General features: G+C 46.6%; 1 protein-coding gene across 3 annotated transcripts in view; it reads left to right on the forward strand.

The window, feature by feature from the left end:
- Window positions 1–1,580: 1,580 nt before the first annotated feature.
- jakmip1 (janus kinase and microtubule interacting protein 1) overlaps window positions 1,581–25,916 on the forward strand; it is a gene marked incomplete at its 3' end in the record, with an annotated part of 77,090 nt that continues 52,754 nt past the window's right edge. Inside the window, exon 1 of one of the 3 annotated variants that reach the window (XM_079631196.1) lies at window positions 1,581–1,784. Of the gene's footprint in view, window positions 1,785–14,752; window positions 14,849–25,916 lie in introns of those variants that run through there. The other 2 variants (XM_079631198.1, XM_079631197.1) reach the window with 2 other exon arrangements.

Here is a 25,916-nt window from a genome sequence, read left to right on the forward strand (position 1 = left end):
CGCCAACATTTGGTTCCTCAAGCGACGACAGAAGATCCAGCAAAGCATGAAACTGTTCTGTGGTCGAGCACAGACGAGCACTGGACACTAGTGACCAGAACATATCAGCGCTGTCTTATAAACACCTCAGGAACTGTGGACACTTGTGTAAAAGTTCAACATGATGATGAGATGATCAGTGTAACTCCACAACAACTACAGAAATGTCTCCACTAATATCCAGAAACTCTCCCTGAGTCTCTCCGTAAAACTGCACTCGCTACTGGTTATTCTGGGATTCTGGATGAGTGAGATTGGCATGTTCTCTTATTGCCGGTGTTTCTGAAGTGTAAAGGCTCCGCCCTCTTCTGAACGGAGGCGGAGCAACAGCTCATTTGCATTCAAAGGGGCAAATTTGAGTGAATCTTGTGAAAGGGGGCGTAATATCTCACCTTTAACATCCATGGAACCGTTCTTTTGGACAAAAGGTGCTTTATAGTGGAAAAAGGTTCTTTAGATTTTTTAAATCCAGGATTTTATTAAAACTAGGAATTTTTAATTGAAAGGTTCTTTGGGAAATCAAAAATGGTTCTTCTATGACATCACAGCTGTATTTTTAATGTAATAGACAAATTAACTTCAAATGAATACATGACGGCACTTCTTCACAATTTTGTATCTGATAGTTTTGGGTGACGTCCTTCACAGTGGGCTATGACGAAGTAACTTTTTCATTCACATAATAAGAAAGTAATTAAAACTGTTTCTGTTTGTGAGTCCTTTAATATATTTGTTTGATGGCTGTTTTTATGTATTGTTGCAGTTCTGTCTATACATGACTTTGTTTGTTTGAAGTTTAATTATATATATTATATAGTAGTGGCCAAAATTATTAGACTGGTAAGATATTTAATGTTTTAAAAGAAGTAAAAAAGAAAGTTCAAAAGAACAGAATTTATCTGAAATAAGCTTGAGTAACATTATCACTACTGTTCAAAAGTTTAGGGTAAGTAAGATTTTTTTTTTTTTTGGAAAGAAATTAAAGAAATTAATAATTTTATTCATCAAGGATGCATTAAATTGTTCAAAAGTGACAGGACATTTGTTATTTTGCAAAAGCTTTCTATTTCCTATACATGCTGTTCTTTTGAACTTTCTATTCATCAAAGAATCCTGAAAAGAAATTGTACATTGCTTTCAACATTGATAATAATAATAAATACTTCTTGAGCATCAGATTATCATATTATACTGATTTCTGAAGGATCATGTGACACTGAAGACTGGAGTAATGATGCTGAAAATTCAGCTTTGATCACAGGAATAAATTACACTTTAAAATATTAATAGAAAATATTTCACAATATTGCTATTTTTGCTGTATTTTGAATCAAATAAATGAAGCCTTGGTGAGCAGAAGAGACTACTTTTAAAACATTAAAAAAATCTTACCGTTCGAACAGTTTTGGCAACCACATATATAAATCAAATTAAAGCTGACACGCGCTAAGTACGGTCTATCGCTGGGCTCAGCTAGTCTACACAGTGGTGACGCCGCATCGCTTCCTTCCAATAGCGAAAGCGCGTTGCTCATGAATATTAAACGAGACCTTCACAGTAGTAGGATTGGGAAGTCGGGTTTCTCTCGGATGTGTGTGTAGTGGAGACTAATGTAACGCTTTCCCCACAGTAACCGCCTCGACAGCCTCATCCACACTCCCGGGGCCGGCGTGTTTCTCTGCGGGGATCCAGCGCTCGTGTTCGGCCTGCCCGCGGACACCTGAGACCCTCCGGCGACTCACTGGGTATCGTACCACCAATGCTCATTTAGCACCTGGAAACCGCCGGCACACGCACTGCTGTGTGGGAGTATCTGTATAATACAATACATGATGTATAATGCGAATGGTTGTATCGTTATGACTGAATTCGGTAGTCTCGTCACTTTGACCGGAGAGAGTTTATTGATCCTGCTCGCGCTCGCTACATCATCACACCCATATTTAACAGTGACTGAGCTCGAGACGCTGTGTGTGTGTGTGTGTGAGTGTGTGTGTCTGTGAACACGCTGTGGATCCAGACCGAGACAGCTGTCAGTCACGATGACGTCAGCGGTGTGTGTGTGTGGTGAACACACAGATGTTTCTCTGCAGTGGTGCTGTGTCTGTGGGTGTGGTTCTGCTCATCGTGTCTCTCGGGCTCTGGATGCCCTGCACTGCTCCCCACGCTGAGGGAAACCGGGAAATACAGGGGATTTCGGCAGGATCTGGATATATTTCCCATAGTTATGCTCAGACCGGGGCTAGTTGTCACACAGAGGGCTTGTCACAAGGTCTATATCTCAGTAACTATGAAAGTCCAATTAGGCTAGCCTTCAAACGTGTGCTTTCTCTATCAGTGATTTTAGATGTTCAGATCTAAAACACTCTTGAAATGTAGTAATTTTTGTGAATTCTGTTATAATATATTTTTCTTTCCAAGAAACGAACTACATTCTCTTACACTGGTTGAAACTCTTCATAGCAAAAAGTGGTCAAATATTAAAACATACGTAGATCTTCTGTGGAAGTCTCAGGACCAACAAATCCAATCATTGCAAGGCTATAAGGCTAGTATTATTATTACATTAATATTAGGAACTACAATGAATTTGCCTAATTTCGTAACGACATTGCATAACCACACTTGCGACACCGCCACGTGTGTATGAGGATTGAGATCCTCAATATAAATGTTTTTAAAACCGACTACAAAACTACATCCCACATTATTTGGTTATCTATCCACTAATGGTCAAGAGTGCTCGTTATTAAACACACACTTCACTCTTGTAGGCCTACAGCTGTTTGAGCCAAGATGAAAACGGCAGCGGTGTTCCTCAGCATTTTGTTTGGTTTCAATAACACATTAACAAATCATTTAATGACACTAATAACAATACAAATGAATAATAATAATAATGTCACTAAATGATATAGGCCTAATAACAGTCTTTAGGTCTGAACACCGCACAAATCAAATCAGTCATTTGTGGAAATCAAAAGCAGCTTCAAACAACTCATTTAACAATAAATATTGATTCTTCTAATTTTTTTCACTGTTAATAATAGTCAACAAAATCGTCTCTGAGAGAATACGCCATTAATTCAGCGACAGATGCCAGAAACTGTAAGTACTTCACTTTAGGGAATAAGTGAGTGTTCACATGCATGTTCTTAACCTGTCGGTTATGCTGAATAATCAGGCGATGCTCATGTGAACACGTTAACCCGTCGGTTATGCTGAATAATCAGGCGATGCTCATGTGAACACGTTAACCCGTCGGTTATGCTGAATAATCAGGCAATGCTCATGTGAACACGTTAACCCGCCGGTTATGCTGAATAATCAGGCAATGCTCATGTGAACACGTTAACCCGTCGTTTATGCTGAATAATCAGGCAGTCCTCATGTGAACACGTTAACCCGTCTGTTATGCTGAATAATCAGGCAGTGCTCATGTGAACACGTTAACCCGTCGTTTATGCTGAATAATCAGGAGATGCTCATGTGAACACGTTAACCCGTCGGTTATGCTGAATAATCAGGAGATGCTCATGTGAACACGTTAACCCGTCGGTTATGCTGAATAATCAGGCAGTCCTCATGTGAACACGTTAACCCGTCTGTTATGCTGAATAATCAGGCAGTGCTCATGTGAACACGTTAACCCGTCGGTTATGCTGAATAATCAGGCGATGCTCATGTGAACACGTTAACCCGTCGGTTATGCTGAATAATCAGGCAATGCTCATGTGAACACGTTAACCCGTCGGTTATGCTGAATAATCAGGCGATGCTCATGTGAACACGTTAACCCGTCGGTTATGCTGAATAATCAGGAGATGCTCATGTGAACACGTTAACCCGTCGGTTATGCTGAATAATCAGGAGATGCTCATGTGAACACGTTAACCCGCCGGTTATGCTGAATAATCAGGCAGTGCTCATGTGAACACGTTAACCCGTCGGTTATGCTGAATAATCAGGCGATGCTCATGTGAACACGTTAACCCGTCGGTTATGCTGAATAATCAGGAGATGCTCATGTGAACACGTTAACCCGTCAGTTATGCTGAATAATCAGGCAGTGCTCATGTGAACACGTTAACCCGTCGGTTATGCTGAATAATCAGGCAGTGCTCATGTGAATACGTTAACCCGTCGGTTATGCTGAATAATCAGGAGATGCTCATGTGAACACGTTAACCCGTCGGTTATGCTGAATAATCAGGAGATGCTCATGTGAACACGTTAACCCGTCGGTTATGCTGAATAATCAGGAGATGCTCATGTGAACACGTTAACCCGTCGGTTATGCTGAATAATCAGGCGATGCTCATGTGAACACGTTAACCCGTCGGTTATGCTGAATAATCAGGCAGTGCTCATGTGAACACGTTAACCCGTCGGTTATGCTGAATAATCAGGCAGTGCTCATGTGAACACGTTAACCCGTCGGTTATGCTGAATAATCAGGCAGTGCTCATGTGAACACGTTAACCCGCCGGTTATGCTGAATAATCAGGCAGTGCTCATGTGAACACGTTAACCTGTTAGCCTTCAGCGCCACTTTTGAAAAATCCCCAGAAATAGCATACCCAACCTAAAAAAGATTCAATTAATTTACCCTTTGTCCTAAAAGCTCAAGTATGGTCTCATTTGAAAGCTGACACCTGCCACTTTATTGGAAATGTAGAATGAATTATTGTCATAATGAACAAAAAATTATGAATAGCTTCAAAGTTGTGTAAGTTATTAGAAATTTATTTTTATGAAACATCTTCATGAAAATTAAATTGAAGTTGGCCCGTCAGCACTCTAGAAATGCACTCCAGCTAAAGACACATGTCTGACCATGTTATATTTAAAATTTGAAGGTGATAAGTCTAAAACTCTGTATTTTGTTAAATGTTTTTCAAGATCATCTCAAATGACTTTATTTTGAATTGACTCTAAAATGCAAACTTGTGTTTATTGTCATCTATTAGCATCTATTCAGTCTATTGTCTCTATTGTTTTGTGGTGCAAACGAGCCCCATTCAGTGTCACTCTCTCCTGCACACATTTACACCTTTCCAGCCGGCTTATGGCCATAAATATTCTTTTCCTTTGTCTCCATTATAATCGCTAACGACTGGCTAATCACGGTGTTTCACCCCCTAATTTCTTTCATAATCTTCACTTCACATTTGAAACTGTATCAAATGCCTTTCTTAAATAAAGAAATATTTCAGTAAGCATTCCGATTTAGAAAAAAAATCATAAAAAATAACAGCTAGATGGCAGGTGCAACTAGAGAGCTAGCTAGCATGTTAGCTTAGCACACCATCAATACACGACAATTTATGAGATTAAAACCCTGTTTGAGCTCCAAACTTACTTTATAGTGCAAGTCGAGTGTTTTAAATAATCTTCTATGAGCTTATTTGGCTTCAGAAAAGAAAATCAGACAGAAAATATATGATTTGATATTATTCTGCACTATTGTAAAGTCTATACCGATTAGCACTGCTACATTATACATATAATCTATTATTATAAAAATACCTGACATGGCTCGAAGAACACAGGTAAATCAAATATCATTGCAATCATGTTTATTGTCTTCAAAACATCTTTATCTGCATGTTATAGCGATCTCTGAAAGCTAACGTTAGCTGTTTATGTCAGTGACGTCCTGGAAGGTCACAGGTTATTTCTTCTTCGTGTGCTCCCATATTTGGAAAAAACTGTGCAAATGGCGCCCTCAGCCTGCTGTATGGATTGAAAACACAGTACATCAGAGTATCCAGCGCTCTTTATGTATACATCGACGCATTTGGATATAAATTCAATAAATATTATTCCTGTCTATAGAAATATGATGTAAACCTATGATAATATATCAATATTTCTCCAAATCTGCACATTTTTGAGCCAAAAGCCCTGAGGAACGTTGTTTTGTCACGCGTTCTCAAGACAACAGCACCGGAGTTTTTTTCTGAATGGAGCAGCTGATGCTCATAATTCATATTAAAGGTATCGACTCATTTTTTCATTACATAAATCCTGACACAAATTAAGACATAACTGTCACTATAAGTTTCTCAGAATACAATAGTGGTCAAATACTGAAACGTGAGACTTATATATTTTTAATGATGTATAGTTTGTCAAGGTAATAACATTAAATCTGATAGTAACTTTGAACTATTTAAAAAAAAAAACGCTTCAGAGCGTCCTCGCTCTGGTGAAGGTTAACAGGTTAACCCGCCGGTTATGCTGAATAATCAGGCGATGCTCATGTGAACACGTTAACCCGTCGTTTATGCTGAATAATCAGGCAGTCCTCATGTGAACACGTTAACCCGTCTGTTATGCTGAATAATCAGGCAGTGCTCATGTGAACACGTTAACCCGCCGGTTATGCTGAATAATCAGGCGATGCTCATGTGAACACGTTAACCCGTCGGTTATGCTGAATAATCAGGCAGTCCTCATGTGAACACATTAACCCGTCGGTTATGCTGAATAATCAGGCAGTCCTCATGTGAACACGTTAACCCGTCTGTTATGCTGAATAATCAGCCAGTCCTCATGTGAACACGTTAACCCGCCGGTTATGTTGAATAATCAGGCAGTGCTCATGTGAACACGTTAACCCGTCGGTTATGCTGAATAATCAGGAGATGCTCATGTGAACACGTTAACCCGTCGGTTATGCTGAATAATCAGGCGATGCTCATGTGAACACGTTAACCCGTCGTTTATGCTGAATAATCAGGCAGTCCTCATGTGAACACGTTAACCCGTCTGTTATGCTGAATAATCAGGCAGTGCTCATGTGAACACGTTAACCCGCCGGTTATGCTGAATAATCAGGCGATGCTCATGTGAACACGTTAACCCGTCGGTTATGCTGAATAATCAGGCAGTCCTCATGTGAACACATTAACCCGTCGGTTATGCTGAATAATCAGGCAGTCCTCATGTGAACACGTTAACCCGTCTGTTATGCTGAATAATCAGCCAGTCCTCATGTGAACACGTTAACCCGCCGGTTATGTTGAATAATCAGGCAGTGCTCATGTGAACACGTTAACCCATCGGTTATGCTGAATAATCAGGCAGTGCTAATATGAACACGTTAACCCGTCGGTTATGCTGAATAATCAGGCAGTGCTAATATGAACACGTTTACCCGTCGGTTATGCTGAATAATCAGGAGATGCTCATGTGAACACGTTAACCCATCGGTTATGTTGAATAATCAGGCAGTGCTCATGTGAACACGTTAACCCGTCGGTTATGCTGAATAATCAGGCAGTGCTAATATGAACACGTTAACCCGTCGGTTATGCTGAATAATCAGGCAGTGCTCATGTGAACACGTTAACCCGTCGGTTATGCTGAATAATCAGGCAGTGCTCATGTGAACACGTTAACCCGTCGGTTATGCTGAATAATCAGGAGATGCTCATGTGAACACGTTAACCCGTCGGTTATGCTGAATAATCAGGCGATGCTCATGTGAACACGTTAACCCGTCGGTTATGCTGAATAATCAGGCAGTCCTCATGTGAACACGTTAACCCGTCTGTTATGCTGAATAATCAGCCAGTCCTCATGTGAACACGTTAACCCGCCGGTTATGTTGAATAATCAGGCAGTGCTCATGTGAACACGTTAACCCGTCGGTTATGCTGAATAATCAGGAGATGCTCATGTGAACACGTTAACCCGTCGGTTATGCTGAATAATCAGGCAGTGCTAATATGAACACGTTAACCCGTCGGTTATGCTGAATAATCAGGCAGTGCTCATGTGAACACGTTAACCCGTCGGTTATGCTGAATAATCAGGCAGTGCTCATGTGAACACGTTAACCCGTCGGTTATGCTGAATAATCAGGAGATGCTCATGTGAACACGTTAACCCATCGGTTATGCTGAATAATCAGGCAGTGCTAATATGAACACGTTAACCCGTCGGTTATGCTGAATAATCAGGCAGTGCTCATGTGAACACGTTAACCCGTCGGTTATGCTGAATAATCAGGCAGTGCTCATGTGAACACGTTAACCCGTCGGTTATGCTGAATAATCAGGCAGTGCTCATGTGAACACGTTAACCCGTCGGTTATGCTGAATAATCAGGCAGTGCTCATGTGAACACATTAACCCGTCGGTTATGCTGAATAATCAGGAAGTGCTCATGTGAACACGTTAACCCGTCGGTTATGCTGAATAATCAGGCAGTGCTCATGTGAACACGTTAACCCGTCGGTTATGCTGAATAATCAGGCAGTGCTCATGTGAACACGTTAACCCGTCGGTTATGCTGAATAATCAGGCAGTGCTCATGTGAACACGTTAACCCGTCGGTTATGCTGAATAATCAGGCAGTGCTCATGTGAACACGTTAACCCGTCGGTTATGCTGAATAATCAGGCAGTGCTCATGTGAACACGTTAACCCGTCGGTTATGCTGAATAATCAGGCAGTGCTCATGTGAACACGTTAACCCGCCGGTTATGCTGAATAATCAGGCAGTGCTCATGTGAACACGTTAACCCGCCGGTTATGCTGAATAATCAGGCAGTGCTCATGTGAACACGTTAACCCGTCGGTTATGCTGAATAATCAGGCAGTGCTCATGTGAACACGTTAACCCGTCGGTTATGCTGAATAATCAGGCGATGCTCATGTGAACACGTTAACCCGTCGGTTATGCTGAATAATCAGCCAGTGCTCATGTGAACACGTTAACCCGTCGGTTATGCTGAATAATCAGGCAGTGCTCATGTGAACACGTTAACCCGCCGGTTATGCTGAATAATCAGGCAGTGCTCATGTGAACACGTTAACCCGTCGGTTATGCTGAATAATCAGGCAGTGCTCATGTGAACACGTTAACCCGCCGGTTATGCTGAATAATCAGGCAGTGCTCATGTGAACACGTTAACCCGTCGGTTATGCTGAATAATCAGGCAGTGCTCATGTGAACACGTTAACCCGTCGGTTATGCTGAATAATCAGGCAGTGCTCATGTGAACACGTTAACCCGTCGGTTATGCTGAATAATCAGGCAGTGCTCATGTGAACACGTTAACCCGCCGGTTATGCTGAATAATCAGGCAGTGCTCATGTGAACACGTTAACCCGTCGGTTATGCTGAATAATCAGGCAGTGCTCATGTGAACACGTTAACCCGTCGGTTATGCTGAATAATCAGGCAGTGCTCATGTGAACACGTTAACCCGTCGGTTATGCTGAATAATCAGGCAGTGCTCATGTGAACACGTTAACCCGCCGGTTATGCTGAATAATCAGGCAGTGCTCATGTGAACACGTTAACCCGTCGGTTATGCTGAATAATCAGGCAGTGCTCATGTGAACCCGTTTACCCATCGGTTATGCTGAATAATCAGGCGATGCTCATGTGAACACGTTAACCCGTCGGTTATGCTGAATAATCAGGCAATGCTCATGTGAACACGTTAACCCGTCGGTTATGCTGAATAATCAGGCAGTGCTCATGTGAACACGTTAACCCGTCGGTTATGCTGAATAATCAGGCAGTGCTCATGTGAACACGTTAACCCGTCGGTTATGCTGAATAATCAGGCAGTGCTCATGTGAACACGTTAACCCGTCGGTTATGCTGAATAATCAGGCAGTGCTCATGTGAACACGTTAACCCGTCGGTTATGCTGAATAATCAGGCAATGCTCATGTGAACACGTTAACCCGTCGGTTATGCTGAATAATCAGGCAGTGCTCATGTGAACACGTTAACCCGTCGGTTATGCTGAATAATCAGGCAGTGCTCATGTGAACACGTTAACCCACCGGTTATGCTGAATAATCAGGTGGTGCTCATGTGAACACGTTAACCCGTCGGTTATGCTGAATAATCAGGTAGTGCTCATGTGAACACGTTAACCCTTCGGTTATGCGTCTCCCTTTATCACAGTAAAGTCATAAACCGTTCGACTCCGTTAGATTGTTGCCCATAGCCTGATTTCTCCCGGCGTGTAAACGCATAACCGGTGTTCTTTGGTCTTATTGAAGTGTGAATGTGATGTGTGATAGGATATATGACAGGAAAGCATCATTACTGTGCTGTGTGGAAAATTAGTGTTACCTTTATGTAAAATATATGAGTTGCCAGATTACCGAGTGCCTTGTTGGTCAGCCTACAGTGTTTACTTACTTTTTATTAATATTTTTTCCCAAAATTTCTTTATTTGTGAAAAATACTGTAATACGATTACATAATCAGAAAGCTACGATCTAAAGTAAGTCTATTTTATTTAGAGATTTTATTTAAAATTAATTTTCTATTTATTTCTAAATGATTAAATATTAGCCTAATTCAAATAAATATAAAGTATAAAGTTCTGCTTTGCATCCTCCATCAGCCACCCTGCCCTGTAAGATATCGGCCATAAAAAAAACAATATCGGTCGACCACTAGTTTTCAGCGATATTACAAATATGCACACGAGTTAAATGCACAGCTTTGGATGGAAACACAGGTATTGACCAGGTATCTCCAGATTCATTCAAAGCTGCAGATTCGTTCTCTAATGAAACTCCGCTGTGCTGCAGTTCTGCTGTGGCTTTCACTGGAACTACTATTCAGCTGACAATAAAGCGTTTCAAATGTACAGCACTTAATTTGACACTTTTTTTTAGTGAACTGTTGTATAAAATCAATGTCACATTTGCAATCACGTGGATATTCAGGAAAAATTGCATTCTTGCTCATATAATATATCATCAACCTTAAAAACCAGAACTCACACAGAGTATGTTTTTGTATCAAAGAGAGATTGAGTCTTAAAGCGATCTCTAAACACAGTCTGTGTCTATATTTGTGCTACATCGCCTCTTTCACAAAGCTAAGAGCATGAGCGTGATTCGCTGAGGCAGCACAGTCCGCACACAATCTGACGGATGCTCGCTGCTTGTGTGGATGAACCACAAAAGATGAGCTAATCTGATTGGATGCCATGTATTTGACCTCCTGTTTTTACACTAGAAGTGGCATTTTGCCTGTCAGAAACCCATGCTTGGTTTTAATGCTATTTTAAGGTGTTGTGTTGGCGTACACCTCTATCACCTCACGTACTCCAGTTTGGGAACCACTGCCATAGAAGAACCATATCTGGTTCCCTAAGAATCTTTCAGTGATCAGTTCTTGAAAGAACCATTTTTTTCTCAGTGTGAAGAAGCTTTTGTTGAATGGAATGTTAAAGGTTCTCTATGGAAGCATAGATGCCAATGAAGAACCTCTAGTTTTCAGAGTGTGTTGCTGTTCTGGATATTCTCGACTGGATATCGGACTGGGCAACTGGGCCTTTGACTGTCAGGGTCGCCAGAGCTCTTTCAATGCACGCGTGCCACTATAGTGTCGAGCTGTAGATCTCCTCAACAGACACTGTCCAGCAAGCTGACCACTGAAGGCCACTGACCTCTGTTTTCAGTCTCCTACAGCACACATTCCTAATTGGTTTTATCCAAATTATCTTTCACTAGGGGCTGCTGGAAGGGAATGTGGGGTAGAAAGGACTTTAATTTGGCCATGGGACAGGGTCAACTTTATAATATAATTAATTTAACATTTTCTGCATGTGTATAGACATCTTCTACCACACAGACTGCAAGAGTTTCATCCACTAACACTAGCTCTACACACAGGTTGTTCTCAGGGTATGTTCCCTTTCGAGGGAACTCGCACTGCGTCGGTAACAAAACTTTGGGGAACGTCCTGAGCGTTGTGTCTGTAGTATGAATGAAACTAATCCAATCCTGATTGGTGCTGCGTCATGACGTAGCGTGTGATGGCATACACGCAAGCTACACACGGACTCCGGCACACAACAGCGTTAGCTTTCTGCTCTTCAGCAAGCGCTCGGTGTCTGTGAAACTGTCTGATTTACTGCTCTCTGTCTGTTAGAGGAGTTATTATTAAAAGAAAAAAATGGCGTGCGAGCTGTATAAACACTGGGCATCCCTGTCCAAGATCCATCACGGGTGGGGACACACACACGATCTTTGTGTATACTGCTTGTGTACTCTCGAGGGAGCTGCCTGCGCTAACTGTAAAGCACTACCCATCAGAGTGCTGTGCTCCCGCCTGCCCATGTTCAACGAGGCCGGCCAGCGTGTCCCGCAGCTCGGGCCCGGGCGGGGCAGCTCAGATCGTGGGGCTCGCAGATGGAGCTGACGCTCTCACACTCAGCGGCTTCTTCCGCTCGGGGTGAGAGTCCGTTGCTTGAGCTTTCTGCTTCTGAGCAAGTGGATGTGCTCCGCATCGGCACGGGGGAGATTGAAGAAAGCTCGCCGCTTCATGTCCCTGTGTACGAGGAGCTCGTAGAGTTTGACTTAACATCAGTTGGCCAAAGGCAAGAAGTAAAAGCAAGTTTGATGAGCGCTTTCTGCAGGACAGGTACAACAATATATTGAGGGCGAGAGAGAACGGTTATGGGATGATGCCGCGGGTGGAGGAGGCTTTAGCCAGCTGCCTCTCTCCTGATGCTGCATCATCCCTGAAAGCCCCGGCGCTGCCCACCACACCCTGCTGTACTACTTCTGCTTTGGTGGGCAGAGACGAGTGGCCTACCCCTGATGACATCAGAGAACTGCGTTGGGCTGCAGACCTGTCTCTCCGGGTTACCAAGGAGATGGCCCGGGCCAGCGGCCACTCTATGGCAGCTTTGGTAGCAATGGAGAGACATCTCTGGCTAAAACTGTCTGGAATCAAGGAGAAGGACAGGGCTTTCCTCCTCGATGCCCCGCTCTCACCTTCTGGTCTCCTTGATGCCCCGTTCTCACCTTCTGGTCTCCTTTATGCCCCGCTCTCACCTTCTGGTCTCCTTGATGCCCCGCTCTCACCTTCTGGTCTCCTTGATGCCCCGCTCTCACCTTCTGGTCTCCTTGATGCCCCGCTCTCACCTTCTGGTCTCCTTGATGCCCCGCTCTCACCTTCTGGTCTCCTTGATGCCCCGCTCTCACCTTCTGGTCTCCTTGATGCCCCCCTCTCACCTTCTGGTCTTCTTGATGCCCCGCTCTCACCTTCTGGTCTCCTTGATGCCCCGCTCTCACCTTCTGGTCTCCTTGATGCCCCGCTCTCACCTTCTGGTCTCCTTGATGCCCCCCTCTCACCTTCTGGTCTTCTTGATGCCCCGCTCTCACCTTCTGGTCTCCTTGATGCCCCGCTCTCACCTTCAGGTCTCCTTGATGCCCCGCTCTCACCTTCTGGTCTCCTTGATGCCCCGCTCTCACCTTATGGTCTCCTTGATGCCCGCTCTCACCTTCTGGTCTCCTTGATGCCCCGCTCTCACCTTCTGGTCTCCTTGATGCCCCGCTCTCACCTTCTGGTCTCCTTGATGCCCCGCTCTTACCTTCTGGTCTTCTTGATGCCCCGCTCTCACCTTCAGGTCTCCTTGATGCCCCGCTCTCACCTTCAGGTCTCCTTGATGCCCCGCTCTCACCTTCTGGTCTCCTTGATGCCCCGCTCTCACCTTCAGGTCTCCTTGATGCCCCGCTCTCACCTTCTGGTCTCCTTGATGCCCCGCTCTTACCTTCTGGTCTTCTTGATGCCCCGCTCTCACCTTCAGGTCTCCTTGATGCCCCGCTCTCACCTTCAGGTCTCCTTGATGCCCCCCTCTCACCTTCTGGTCTTCTTGATGCCCCGCTCTCACCTTCTGGTCTCCTTGATGCCCCGCTCTCACCTTCAGGTCTCCTTGATGCCCCGCTCTCACCTTCTGGTCTCCTTGATGCCCCGCTCTCACCTTCTGGTCTCCTTGATGCCCCGCTCTCACCTTCTGGTCTCCTTGATGCCCCGCTCTCACCTTCTGGCGATGCTGTTAATTCGGTCGCCCACAGTTTCCAGGAGCAGAAACAATCTTCCGCCTTTAAGCAGATCTCCCTCGTCGCTCGAGGTCCCAGAAGGACGCCGGCAGGGGCCACAGCCGCCCGCGAGCTCCTCGTACAGGCACAGAGAGAGAGCGTCGCTTCTAGAGCTCAAAGAGCTTGGCAACGCAGACATTGTTCCCGCTTGAAGCCTTCAGATAACAAGACGGACCTGCGGACCTGAGGCTAAGAAGGCTTCGGGGAAGAGGTCCTCGTTCCATCAGCTGTGGAGTTTGCCCCTGGGAGAGTTAAAGCCGTCTGGCACCCTAGGCTGGCTATGTGCCCAAGGTGCCTTCTACTGTGCCATAGCTAACAAGAGTTACATCAGGGCAAGTTGTCACGCTTTTTTATTAGATTAGAGTTCGTTTTTGATGTAGAACCCAGGCTTGAATATTTTGTGTGAAACCTTTTTATATATTTGCAGTTGGATAAATCCACGTTACCTACACAGTTGTTCTGTAATAAATATGGTATAAATACGGTATTTTGGTGGTAACGATGAACATTTTGTCTGGTTAATGTTACAGAATTCGTGCCTGGTTGGTCATCTCTGACTGTCAAATATGCACCCAGAGTCCTTTATTTTATTACATTTCACTAAGACCGCAGGTTGTGCAGCCCTGAAACACACAGCAGTGTTTGCTGTGTCAACACTGTTACACCCTAGCAGACTTCCCAGAGCAATGGAAGCCAGTCCTGCCTCTGTAAGTGAAAGGCTTTAATCCACTTACTCCAACTCTCCACGAGAGGTCACATGATCTCCTCAGGGTCACATGACATGCTCACCCATGACCAGTGAGCAGCTTTCATTTGAATATGCAGAGATAACACTGCAGTTTAGATTAAGGTCTTACGATATCAGGCCATTAAGAGTTTCAAAGGTCAGCAGCTCTGACTGGAGATGATGGTTTCTCTGCTCGACTGGAGTGAGTGTGCTTGTTGGCCCAGGGTGGAGTATTTGTGAACTTCTGAAGGGTATATTTGTTCTGCGTTTGTTGGTACAGATACAGTGTATAGGCTAGATGATTAAATCACACTTGTAGTATTGCAGGATTTATGATAATGTAGTATTTCTGAGAAAAGCTGTTTGTTTGCATATGCCACTTGGTTTGATATTTTAATGCAATGTCATTCATATTTTCACGAGTTATTTTATTTTACTGTGATTTATCGCCTATACTATCATAGTCTGTAGCAATATTTTAATGTTAGTTTTCAGTTACCGGTATATTTTATATTTTAATTTCAGTTTATGTTTTTGTGATTTTGTTGTGACTTTAAAAAAATGAAGTTTTATTTAAATGCATGTTTAGGTTTAATTTGGTTTCGTTTCAGTTTTAATGAGTTTATTCTGTTTTTGTTATTTTTAACAGCTTATTTATGTAATGTATGACCCTGGTGTCGCTTCATAACGCTTTAAATAGCATGAGAAGCTCTCTCTGCTCTGCCTGCTTTTAAGGAAAAGAGTTCATACTTTAGTTTTTTGTAATTGACTTCCAGCTCCTGACAACTGCACACTATACAGAGCTTTATCCCCTGCAGTTTCCCCAGTATCTCCACTTTGATGTTTCTCACAGTATCTGCAGACGGCCTGGACATCTGTGTGTGTGTGTGTGTGTGTGTGTGTGAGAGAGAGAGAGAGAGAGAGAGAGAGAGTGTGTGTGTGTGTGTGTGTGTGTGAGAGAGAGAGAGAGAGAGAGAGAGAGTGTGTGTGTTTGTGTGTGTGTGTGTGTGTGTGAGAGAGAGAGAGAGAGAAAGAAAGAGAGAGAGTGTGTGTGTGTGTGTGTACGTGTGTCAGAGAGAGAGAGAGAGAGAGAGAGAGAGAGAGAGAGAGAGAGCGTGTGTGTGTGTGTGTGTCTGTGTGTCTGTGTGTCTAAGAGAGTGTGTGTGTGTCTGTGTGTCTGAGAGATGTGTGTGTGTGTCTGAGAGTGTGTGCCTGAGATGTGTCTGAGAGTGTGTGTGTGTTTGTGTGTCTTGAGAGTGTGTGTGTGTGTGTCTGAGAGTGTGTGTGTGTCTGTCTGAGAGTGTGTGTGTGTGTAAATGAACACATAATTTCATTGATGTTATGGCGCTTCTCCACTACACAGTACCAGCTCGCCTCGCCTCGACTCGCCTTTGTTTGGTTTTTCACGGTGTAAAAGTTGTACCTGTAACTGCTTCCAGGTACTTTATTTCGTATCACCTCCGGCGAGGTTCTAAGCGAGCCGAGGCGAGCTGAGGCGATAATAAAATGTGACGTGAAAACATGGCAGACTGCTGATTGGTCAGAGAGAATCGTCACTATTCACTGCGTCATCATTGCACAGGCCAGACGGAGTATCCTGAATAACCCCGACATTTTTAAATAGTTTGGCCAGAGATTGCGTGATATACCCATTACTAATATTATGTAAAACAGCATACACTCGATTTCCTCCATTGTCCTGTGTGTGTGGGTAGCGGGTGTGTGTCACGTCACACAGTGTTGCGGTGTGATGGTGTTGATCTGGCCTCTAGAGGGCGCTCTTCTGCTGTGTGATGGTGTTGATCTGGCCTCTAGAGGGCGCTCTGGTGCTGTGTGATAGTGTTGATCTGGCCTCTAGAGGGCGCTCTTCTGCTGTGTGATGGTGTTGATCTGGCCTCTAGAGGGCGCTCTTCTGCTGTGTGATAGTGTTGATCTGGCTTCTAGAGGGCGCTCTTCTGCTGTGTGATAGTGTTGATCTGGTCTCTAGAGGGCGCTCTTCTGCTGTGTGATAGTGTTGATCTGGCCTCTAGAGGGCGCTCTTCTGCTGTGTGATAGTGTTGATCTGGCCTCTAGAGGGCGCTCTGGTGCTGTGTAATAGTGTTGATCTGGCTTCTAGAGGGCGCTCTTCTGCTGTGTGATGGTGTTGATCTGGCCTCTAGTGGGCGCTCTTCTGCTGTGTGATAGTGTTGATCTGGCCTCTAGAGGGCGCTCTGGTGCTGTGTAATAGTGTTGATCTGGCTTCTAGAGGGCGCTCTTCTGCTGTGTGATAGTGTTGATCTGGTCTCTAGAGGGCGCTCTTCTGCTGTGTGATAGTGTTGATCTGGCCTCTAGAGGGCGCTCTTCTGCTGTGTGATAGTGTTGATCTGGCCTCTAGAGGGCGCTCTGGTGCTGTGTAATAGTGTTGATCTGGCTTCTAGAGGGCGCTCTTCTGCTGTGTGATGGTGTTGATCTGGCCTCTAGAGGGCGCTCTTCTGCTGTGTGATGGTGTTGATCTGGCCTCTAGAGGGCGCTCTTCTGCTGTGTGATAGTGTAGATCTGGCCTCTAGAGGGCGCTCTGGTGCTGTGTGATAGTGTTGATCTGGCCTCTAGAGGGCGCTCTTCTGCTGTGTGATGGTGTTGATCTGGCCTCTAGAGGGCGCTCTGGTGCTGTGTGATAGTGTTGATCTGGCCTCTAGAGGGTGCTCTTCTGCTGTGTGATAGTGTTGATCTGGCCTCTAGAGGGCGCTCTTCTGCTGTGTGATAGTGTTGATCTGGCCTCTAGAGGGCGCTCTGGTGCGGTGTGATGGTGTTGATCTGGCCTCTAGAGGGCGCTCTTCTGTTGTGTGATAGTGTTGATCTGGCCTCTAGAGGGCGCTCTTCTGCTGTGTGATGGTGTTGATCTGGCCTCTAGAGGGCGCTCCGGTGCGGTGTGATAGTGTTGATCTGGCCTCTAGAGGGCGCTCTTCTGCTGTGTGATAGTGTTGATCTGGCCTCTAGAGGGCGCTCCGGTGCGGTGTGATAGTGTTGATCTGACCTCTAGAGGGCGCTCTTCTGCTGTGTGATGGTGTTGATCTGGCCTCTAGAGGGCGCTCCGGTGCGGTGTGATAGTGTTGATCTGACCTCTAGAGGGCGCTCTTCTGCTGTGTGATAGTGTAGATCTGGCCTCTAGAGGGCGCTCTTCTGCTGTGTGATAGTGTAGATCTGGCCTCTAGAGGGCGCTCTTCTGCTGTGTGATAGTGTTGATCTGGCCTCTAGAGGGCACTCTTCTGCTGTGTGATAGTGTTGATCTGGCCTCTAGAGGGCGCTCTGGTGCGGTGTGATGGTGTTGATCTGGCCTCTAGAGGGCGCTCTGGTGCGGTGTGATAGTGTTGATCTGACCTCTAGAGGGCGCTCTTCTGCTGTGTGATAGTGTTGATCTGGCCTCTAGAGGGCGCTCTTCTGCTATGTGATAGTGTTGATCTGTCCTCTAGAGGGCACTCTTCTGCTGTGTGATAGTGTTGATCTGGCCTCTAGAGGGCGCTCTTCTGCTGTGTGATAGTGTTGATCTGGCCTCTAGAGGGCGCTCTTCTGCTGTGTGATGGTGTTGATCTGGCCTCTAGAGGGCGCTCTTCTGCTGTGTGATAGTGTTGATCTGGCCTCTAGAGGGTGCTCTGGTGCTGTGTGATGGTGTTGATCTGGCCTCTAGAGGGCGCTCTTCTGCTGTGTGATAGTGTTGATCTGGCCTCTAGAGGGTGCTCTTATGCTGTGTGATGGTGTTGATCTGGCCTCTAGAGGGCGCTCTTCTGCTGTGTGATGGTGTTGATCTGGCCTCTAGAGGGTGCTCTGGTGCTGTGTGATGGTGTTGATCTGGCCTCTAGAGGGCGCTCTTCTGCTGTGTGATAGTGTTGATCTGGCCTCTAGAGGGTGCTCTTATGCTGTGTGATAGTGTTGATCTGGCCTCTAGAGGGCGCTCTTCTGCTGTGTGATAGTGTAGATCTGGCCTCTAGAGGGCACTCTTCTGCTGTGTGATAGTGTTGATCTGGCCTCTAGAGGGTGCTCTTATGCTGTGTGATAGTGTTGATCTGGCCTCTAGAGGGCGCTCTTCTGCTGTGTGATAGTGTAGATCTGGCCTCTAGAGGGCACTCTTCTGCTGTGTGATAGTGTAGATCTAGCCTCTAGAGGGCACTCTGGTGCTGTGTGATGGTGTTGATCTGGCCTCTAGAGGGCGCTCTTCTGCTGTGTGATGGTGTTGATCTGGCCTCTAGAGGGCGCTCTGGTGCTGTGTGATAGTGTAGATCTGGCCTCTAGAGGGCGCTCTTCTGCTGTGTGATAGTGTTGATCTGGCCTCTAGAGGGCGCTCTGGTGCTGTGTGATAGTGTTGATCTGGCCTCTAGAGGGCGCTCTTCTGCTGTGTGATAGTGTTGATCTGGCCTCTAGAGGGCGCTCTTCTGCTGTGTGATAGTGTTGATCTGGCCTCTAGAGGGCGCTCTTCTGCTGTGTGATAGTGTAGATCTGGCCTCTAGAGGGCGCTCTTCTGCTGTGTGATAGTGTTGATCTGGCCTCTAGAGGGCGCTCTTCTGCTGTGTGATAGTGTAGATCTGGCCTCTAGAGGGCGCTCTTCTGCTGTGTGATAGTGTAGATCTGGCGGCCTCTAGAGGGCACTCTTCTGCTGTGTGATGGTGTTGATCTGGCCTCTAGAGGGTGCTCTTCTGCTGTGTGATGGTGTTGATCTGGCCTCTAGAGGGTGCTCTGGTGCTGTGTGATAGTGTTGATCTGGCCTCTAGAGGGCGCTCTTCTACTGTGTGATAGTGTTGATCTGGCCTCTAGAGGGCGCTCTTCTGCTGTGTGATAGTGTTGATCTGGCCTCTAGAGGGCGCTCTTCTGCTGTGTGATAGTGTAGATCTGGCCTCTAGAGGGCGCTCTTCTGCTGTGTGATAGTGTTGATCTGGCCTCTAGAGGGCGCTCTTCTGCTGTGTGATGGTGTTGATCTGGCCTCTAGAGGGTGCTCTGGTGCTGTGTGATGGTGTTGATCTGGCCTCTATAGGGCGCTCTTCTGCTGTGTGATAGTGTTGATCTGGTCTCTAGAGGGTGCTCTTCTGCTGTGTGATAGTGTTGATCTGGCCTCTAGAGGCGCTCTTCTGCTGTGTGATAGTGTTGATCTGGCCTCTAGAGGGCGCTCTTCTGTTGTGTGATGGTGTTGATCTGGTCTCTAGAGGGTGCTCTTATGCTGTGTGATAGTGTTGATCTGGCCTCTAGAGGGCACTCTTCTGCTGTGTGATAGTGTAGATCTGGCCTCTAGAGGGCACTCTGGTGCTGTGTGATGGTGTTGATCTGGCCTCTAGAGGGCGCTCTTCTGCTGTGTGATGGTGTTGATCTGGCCTCTAGAGGGCGCTCTGGTGCTGTGTGATAGTGTAGATCTGGCCTCTAGAGGGCGCTCTTCTGCTGTGTGATAGTGTTGATTTGGCCTCTAGAGGGCGCTCTTCTGCTGTGTGATAGTGTTGATCTGGCCTCTAGAGGGCGCTCTTCTGCTATGTGATAGTGTTGATCTGTCCTCTAGAGGGCACTCTTCTGCTGTGTGATAGTGTTTATCTGGCCTCTAGAGGGCGCTCTTCTGCTGTGTGATAGTGTTGATCTGGCCTCTAGAGGGCGCTCTTCTGCTGTGTGATGGTGTTGATCTGGCCTCTGGAGGGCGCTCTTCTGCTGTGTGATAGTGTTGATCTGGCCTCTTGAGGGCGCTCTTCTGCTGTGTGATAGTGTTGATCTGGCCTCTAGAGGGTGCTCTTCTGCTGTGTGATGGTGTTGATCTGGCCTCTAGAGGGCGCTCTTCTGCTGTGTGATAGTGTTGATCTGGCCTCTAGAGGGCGCTCTTCTGCTGTGTGATAGTGTTGATCTGGCCTCTAGAGGGCGCTCTTCTGCTGTGTGATGGTGTAGATCTGGTCTCTAGAGAGCGCTCTTCTGCTGTGTGATAGTGTTGATCTGGCCTCTAGAGGGCACTCTTCTGCTGTGTGATAGTGTTGATCTGGCCTCTAGAGGGCGCTCTTCTGCTGTGTGATATTGTTGATCTGGCCTCTAGAGGGCACTCTTCTGCTGTGTGATGGTGTTGATCTGGCCTCTAGAGGGCACTCTTCTGCTGTGTGATGGTGTTGATCTGGCCTCTAGAGGGCGCTCTTCTGCTGTGTGATGGTGTTGATCTGGCCTCTAGAGGGCGCTCTTCTGCTGTGTGATAGTGTAGATCTGGCCTCTAGAGGGCGCTCTTCTGCTGTGTGATGGTGTTGATCTGGCCTCTAGAGGGTGCTCTGGTGCTGTGTGATGGTGTTGATCTGGCTTCTAGAGGGCGCTCTTCTGCTGTGTGATGGTGTTGATCTGGCCTCTAGAGGGCGCTCTTCTGCTGTGTGATAGTGTTGATCTGGCCTCTAGAGGGCGCTCTGGTGCTGTGTAATAGTGTTGATCTGGCCTCTAGAGGGCGCTCTTCTGCTGTGTGATAGTGTTGATCTGGCCTCTAGAGGGCGCTCTTCTGCTGTGTGATGGTGTTGATCTGGCCTCTAGAGGGTGCTCTGGTGCTGTGTGATGGTGTTGATCTGGCTTCTAGAGGGCGCTCTTCTGCTGTGTGATGGTGTTGATCTGGCCTCTAGAGGGCGCTCTTCTGCTGTGTGATAGTGTTGATCTGGCCTCTAGAGGGCGCTCTTCTGCTGTGTGATAGTGTTGATCTGGCCTCTAGAGGGTGCTCTTCTGCTGTGTGATAGTGTTGATCTGGCCTCTAGAGGGTGCTCTTATGCTGTGTGATGGTGTTGATCTGGCCTCTAGTGGGCGCTCTTCTGCTGTGTGATAGTGTAGATCTGGCCTCTAGAGGGCGCTCTTCTGCTGTGTGATGGTGTTGATCTGGCCTCTAGAGGGTGCTCTGGTGCTGTGTGATGGTGTTGATCTGGCCTCTAGAGGGCGCTCTTCTGCTGTGTGATAGTGTTGATCTGGCTTCTAGAGGGCGCTCTTCTGCTGTGTGATAGTGTAGATCTGGCCTCTAGAGGGCGCTCTGGTGCTGTGTGATAGTGTTGATCTGGCCTCTAGAGGGCGCTCTTCTGCTGTGTGATAGTGTAGATCTGGCCTCTAGAGGGCGCTCTTCTGCTGTGTGATGGTGTTGATCTGGCTTCTAGAGGGCGCTCTTCTGCTGTGTGATAGTGTTGATCTGGCCTCTAGAGGGCGCTCTGGTGCTGTGTGATAGTGTTGATCTGGCCTCTAGAGGGCGCTCTTCTGCTGTGTGATGGTGTTGATCTGGCCTCTAGAGGGCGCTCTTCTGCTGTGTGATAGTGTTGATCTGGCCTCTAGAGGGCGCTCTTCTGCTATGTGATAGTGTTGATCTGTCCTCTAGAGGGCACTCTTCTGCTGTGTGATAGTGTTTATCTGGCCTCTAGAGGGCGCTCTTCTGCTGTGTGATAGTGTTGATCTGGCCTCTAGAGGGCGCTCTTCTGCTGTGTGATAGTGTTGATCTGGCCTCTAGAGGGCGCTCTTCTGCTGTGTGATAGTGTTGATCTGGCCTCTAGAGGGCACTCTTCTGCTGTGTGATAGTGTAGATCTGGCCTCTAGTGGGCGCTCTTCTGCTGTGTGATAGTGTTGATCTGGCCTCTAGAGGGCGCTCTTCTGCTGTGTGATGGTGTTGATCTGGCCTCTAGAGGGCGCTCTTCTGCTGTGTGATGGTGTTGATCTGGCCTCTAGAGGGCACTCTGGTGCTGTGTGATAGTGTTGATCTGGCCTCTAGTGGGCGCTCTTCTGCTGTGTGATAGTGTTGATCTGGCCTCTAGAGGGCGCTCTGGTGCGGTGTGATAGTGTTGATCTGGCCTCTAGAGGGCGCTCTGGTGCTGTGTGATAGTGTTGATCTGGCCTCTAGAGGGCGCTCTGGTGCGGTGTGATAGTGTTGATCTGGCCTCTAGAGGGCGCTCTTCTGCTGTGTGATAGTGTTGATCTGGCCTCTAGAGGGCGCTCTGGTGCGGTGTGATAGTGTTGATCTGGCCTCTAGAGGGCGCTCTTCTGCTGTGTGATAGTGTTGATCTGGCCTCTAGAGGGCGCTCTTCTGTTGTGTGATGGTGTTGATCTGGCCTCTAGAGGGCGTTCTGGTGCGGTGTGATAGTGTTGATCTGGCCTCTAGAGGGCGCTCTGGTGCGGTGTGATAGTGTTGATCTGGCCTCTAGAGGGCGCTCTTCTGCTGTGTGATAGTGTTGATCTGGCCTCTAGAGGGCGCTCTTCTGCTGTGTGATAGTGTTGATCTGGCCTCTAGAGGGCGCTCTGGTGCTGTGTGATAGTGTAGATCTGGCCTCTAGTGGGCGCTCTTCTGCTGTGTGATAGTGTTGATCTGGCCTCTAGAGGGCGCTCTGGTGCGGTGTGATAGTGTTGATCTGGCCTCTAGAGGGCGCTCTGGTGCTGTGTGATAGTGTTGATCTGGCCTCTAGAGGGCACTCTTCTGCTGTGTGATAGTGTTGATCTGGCCTCTAGAGGGCGCTCTTCTGTTGTGTGATGGTGTTGATCTGGCCTCTAGAGGGCGTTCTGGTGCGGTGTGATAGTGTTGATCTGGCCTCTAGAGGGCGCTCTGGTGCGGTGTGATAGTGTTGATCTGGCCTCTAGAGGGCGCTCTTCTGCTGTGTGATAGTGTTGATCTGGCCTCTAGAGGGCGCTCTTCTGCTGTGTGATAGTGTTGATCTGGCCTCTAGAGGGCGCTCTGGTGCTGTGTGATAGTGTAGATCTGGCCTCTAGTGGGCGCTCTTCTGCTGTGTGATAGTGTTGATCTGGCCTCTAGAGGGCGCTCTGGTGCGGTGTGATAGTGTTGATCTGGCCTCTAGAGGGCGCTCTGGTGCTGTGTGATAGTGTTGATCTGGCCTCTAGAGGGCACTCTTCTGCTGTGTGATAGTGTTGATCTGGCCTCTAGAGGGCGCTCTTCTGCTGTGTGATAGTGTTGATCTGGCCTCTAGTGGGCGCTCTTCTGCTGTGTGATAGTGTTGATCTGGCCTCTAGAGGGCGCTCTGGTGCGGTGTGATAGTGTTGATCTGGCCTCTAGAGGGCGCTCTTCTGCTGTGTGATAGTGTTGATCTGGCCTCTAGAGGGCACTCTTCTGCTGTGTGATAGTGTTGATCTGGCCTCTAGAGGGCGCTCTGGTGCTGTGTGATAGTGTTGATCTGGCCTCTAGAGGGCGCTCTTCTGCTGTGTGATAGTGTTGATCTGGCCTCTAGTGGGCGCTCTTCTGCTGTGTGATAGTGTTGATCTGGCCTCTAGTGGGCGCTCTTCTGCTGTGTGATAGTGTTGATCTGGCCTCTAGTGGGCGCTCTTCTGCTGTGTGATAGTGTTGATCTGGCCTCTAGAGGGCGCTCTTCTGCTGTGTGATAGTGTTGATCTGGCCTCTAGTGGGCGCTCTTCTGCTGTGTGATAGTGTTGATCTGGCCTTGGCCGCCCGAGGGAAAGTCTCCGCCCTGGCCGCCCGATGGGTCGTCTGTTTCACCGTTTCTTGCCCGTTCCACCTGCCTCCTGGACTCTTGTTTTGTTTTGTAGTTGTGTCTTGGAGCGTCTGGTAGCCGCTCCGTAGAGGGGGGGTTATGTCACAGTGTCTGGTTGTAGAGGTCCTCTTCCCCCACAGTGTCCTACATGTGTTAACTGCATTTCCCTTCATCCTGTTCTGTCACTCATTGTTTCATTGCACACAGCTGTCTCCCATCACCTTGTTAGTGTTAGTGTGTATATATACCCTGTCTGTTCTAGTGTTTGTTACGGAGTCCTTGTTACTGTATTTTCCGGAGTATAAGTCGCATCGGTCAAAAAATGCGTCATGAAGAGGAAAAAAACATATATAAGTCGCATCGGACTATAAGTTGCATTTATTTAGAAATTTATTTCACAAAATCCAAGACCAAGAAAAGACATTTAATCTGGAAAGGCAAGTTATTCAGCTACACAACAGCACACAGAACAACAGCTGAATAGGTGTCCGGTGTGTTAGCGTAACACAGGGTTTCCCGCAGCACTTTGGAACTAAGCAACACACGCCTGCCGCCTTAGATACGTCGTCAACAACATGTATATGAGCGATATCCGCCGTGTTACTCTGTCCTGTTTAGAGCTTAGATTCTCCCGAGCCCGATATTTCCCCCCGCTATACTCGGGCCGGGCCCGTGATCTAGAGACGTGCTGCGCGGGACTAGATGTGATGGCCGAGTGCGAGCGCGGGCGGTAGCCTAATGCACTCACTATGTGTGTGCGGTCTGCGGGGGAATGAAACGATTAAATATAAATATCTATGAATAAAACATATAAAAACGAATAAATTGTTATTCATCTGTTGCAGAAACGCAACAAGAAGAACTAAAACAAAATAGAAACGATTTACAGGCCAAAGTTTCTATTTGTAACATGTTTGCAGCGTTGAGCGATGTAGCCAATCACAGACGTGTGTTGATTTCTGGACCGGAAATGGCCAATCAGAGGCTTTTAAGATAGAATCCCCTCACCGCTCAAAACTGACTTTTTGTTCAGTGCTGAATTCTGCATGCTGGCAAATCCTCGGATTATAAAAGATATTATGAAAGATTCATTATGCAGTCAGCTTCACTAATAATAACAGAGATGTGTGAGATCGCGATGAACTGATATCAGCTTTTTAAGAATTATCAAGAGAGCGCGCGTTCATGGCAAACCACCCTGCTTGCTTATGTTAAATTAACAGTGGATTGTGAATGGTAATGCTTTAATAACACAATTTATCAGGAGCATTTATGCTGATGTGTGTGGCAACACGTAGGCTAACACAAAGTTAAGTTACACAGAGTTATCCGCTGATAAGGTCTGGCGATGCAAGGCGCTGCTGCCGCGAGGCTAGAGAGCTCCTGTTCTAGAAAGGAGATTGATCCAATGCAGCAAAGATATGTAACGGCTAAAGTCAGTCGTATAGCCCATTGGCTCTGTTGTATCCCCAGAATCCCGATCGGCGCACAGGGACAAAAATAAATACATATTTTCACAGAGTAAAGTCTTCTCTACGAAATGCAATGCAAGAGATCGCACGGGCGCCTCCGCGTCCTGATTATATGTCTGCTATATTTGCTTCTTATTTATTAATTCCAGGCAATTGGTTGATGAAACATTGATTAAAATTAAGATACAATTTATACAAAACGCAATTCGATTTAAAGAAAGTCTTTTTTACAAAACAAACTTAATAAAGTGGTCAAAATAATCTCATCTTATGATCCTACTCATGCTGTTCACTTTTCATATACCGGTAATCAACATAGATTAAATTAAAATAATAAAATAACATTATATTATGTAAACATAAATAT

The sequence above is a fragment of the Phoxinus phoxinus genome, assembly GCF_949152265.1.
Source record: "Phoxinus phoxinus genome assembly, chromosome: 12".
In the NCBI taxonomy this organism is placed as follows: domain Eukaryota; kingdom Metazoa; phylum Chordata; class Actinopteri; order Cypriniformes; family Leuciscidae; genus Phoxinus; species Phoxinus phoxinus.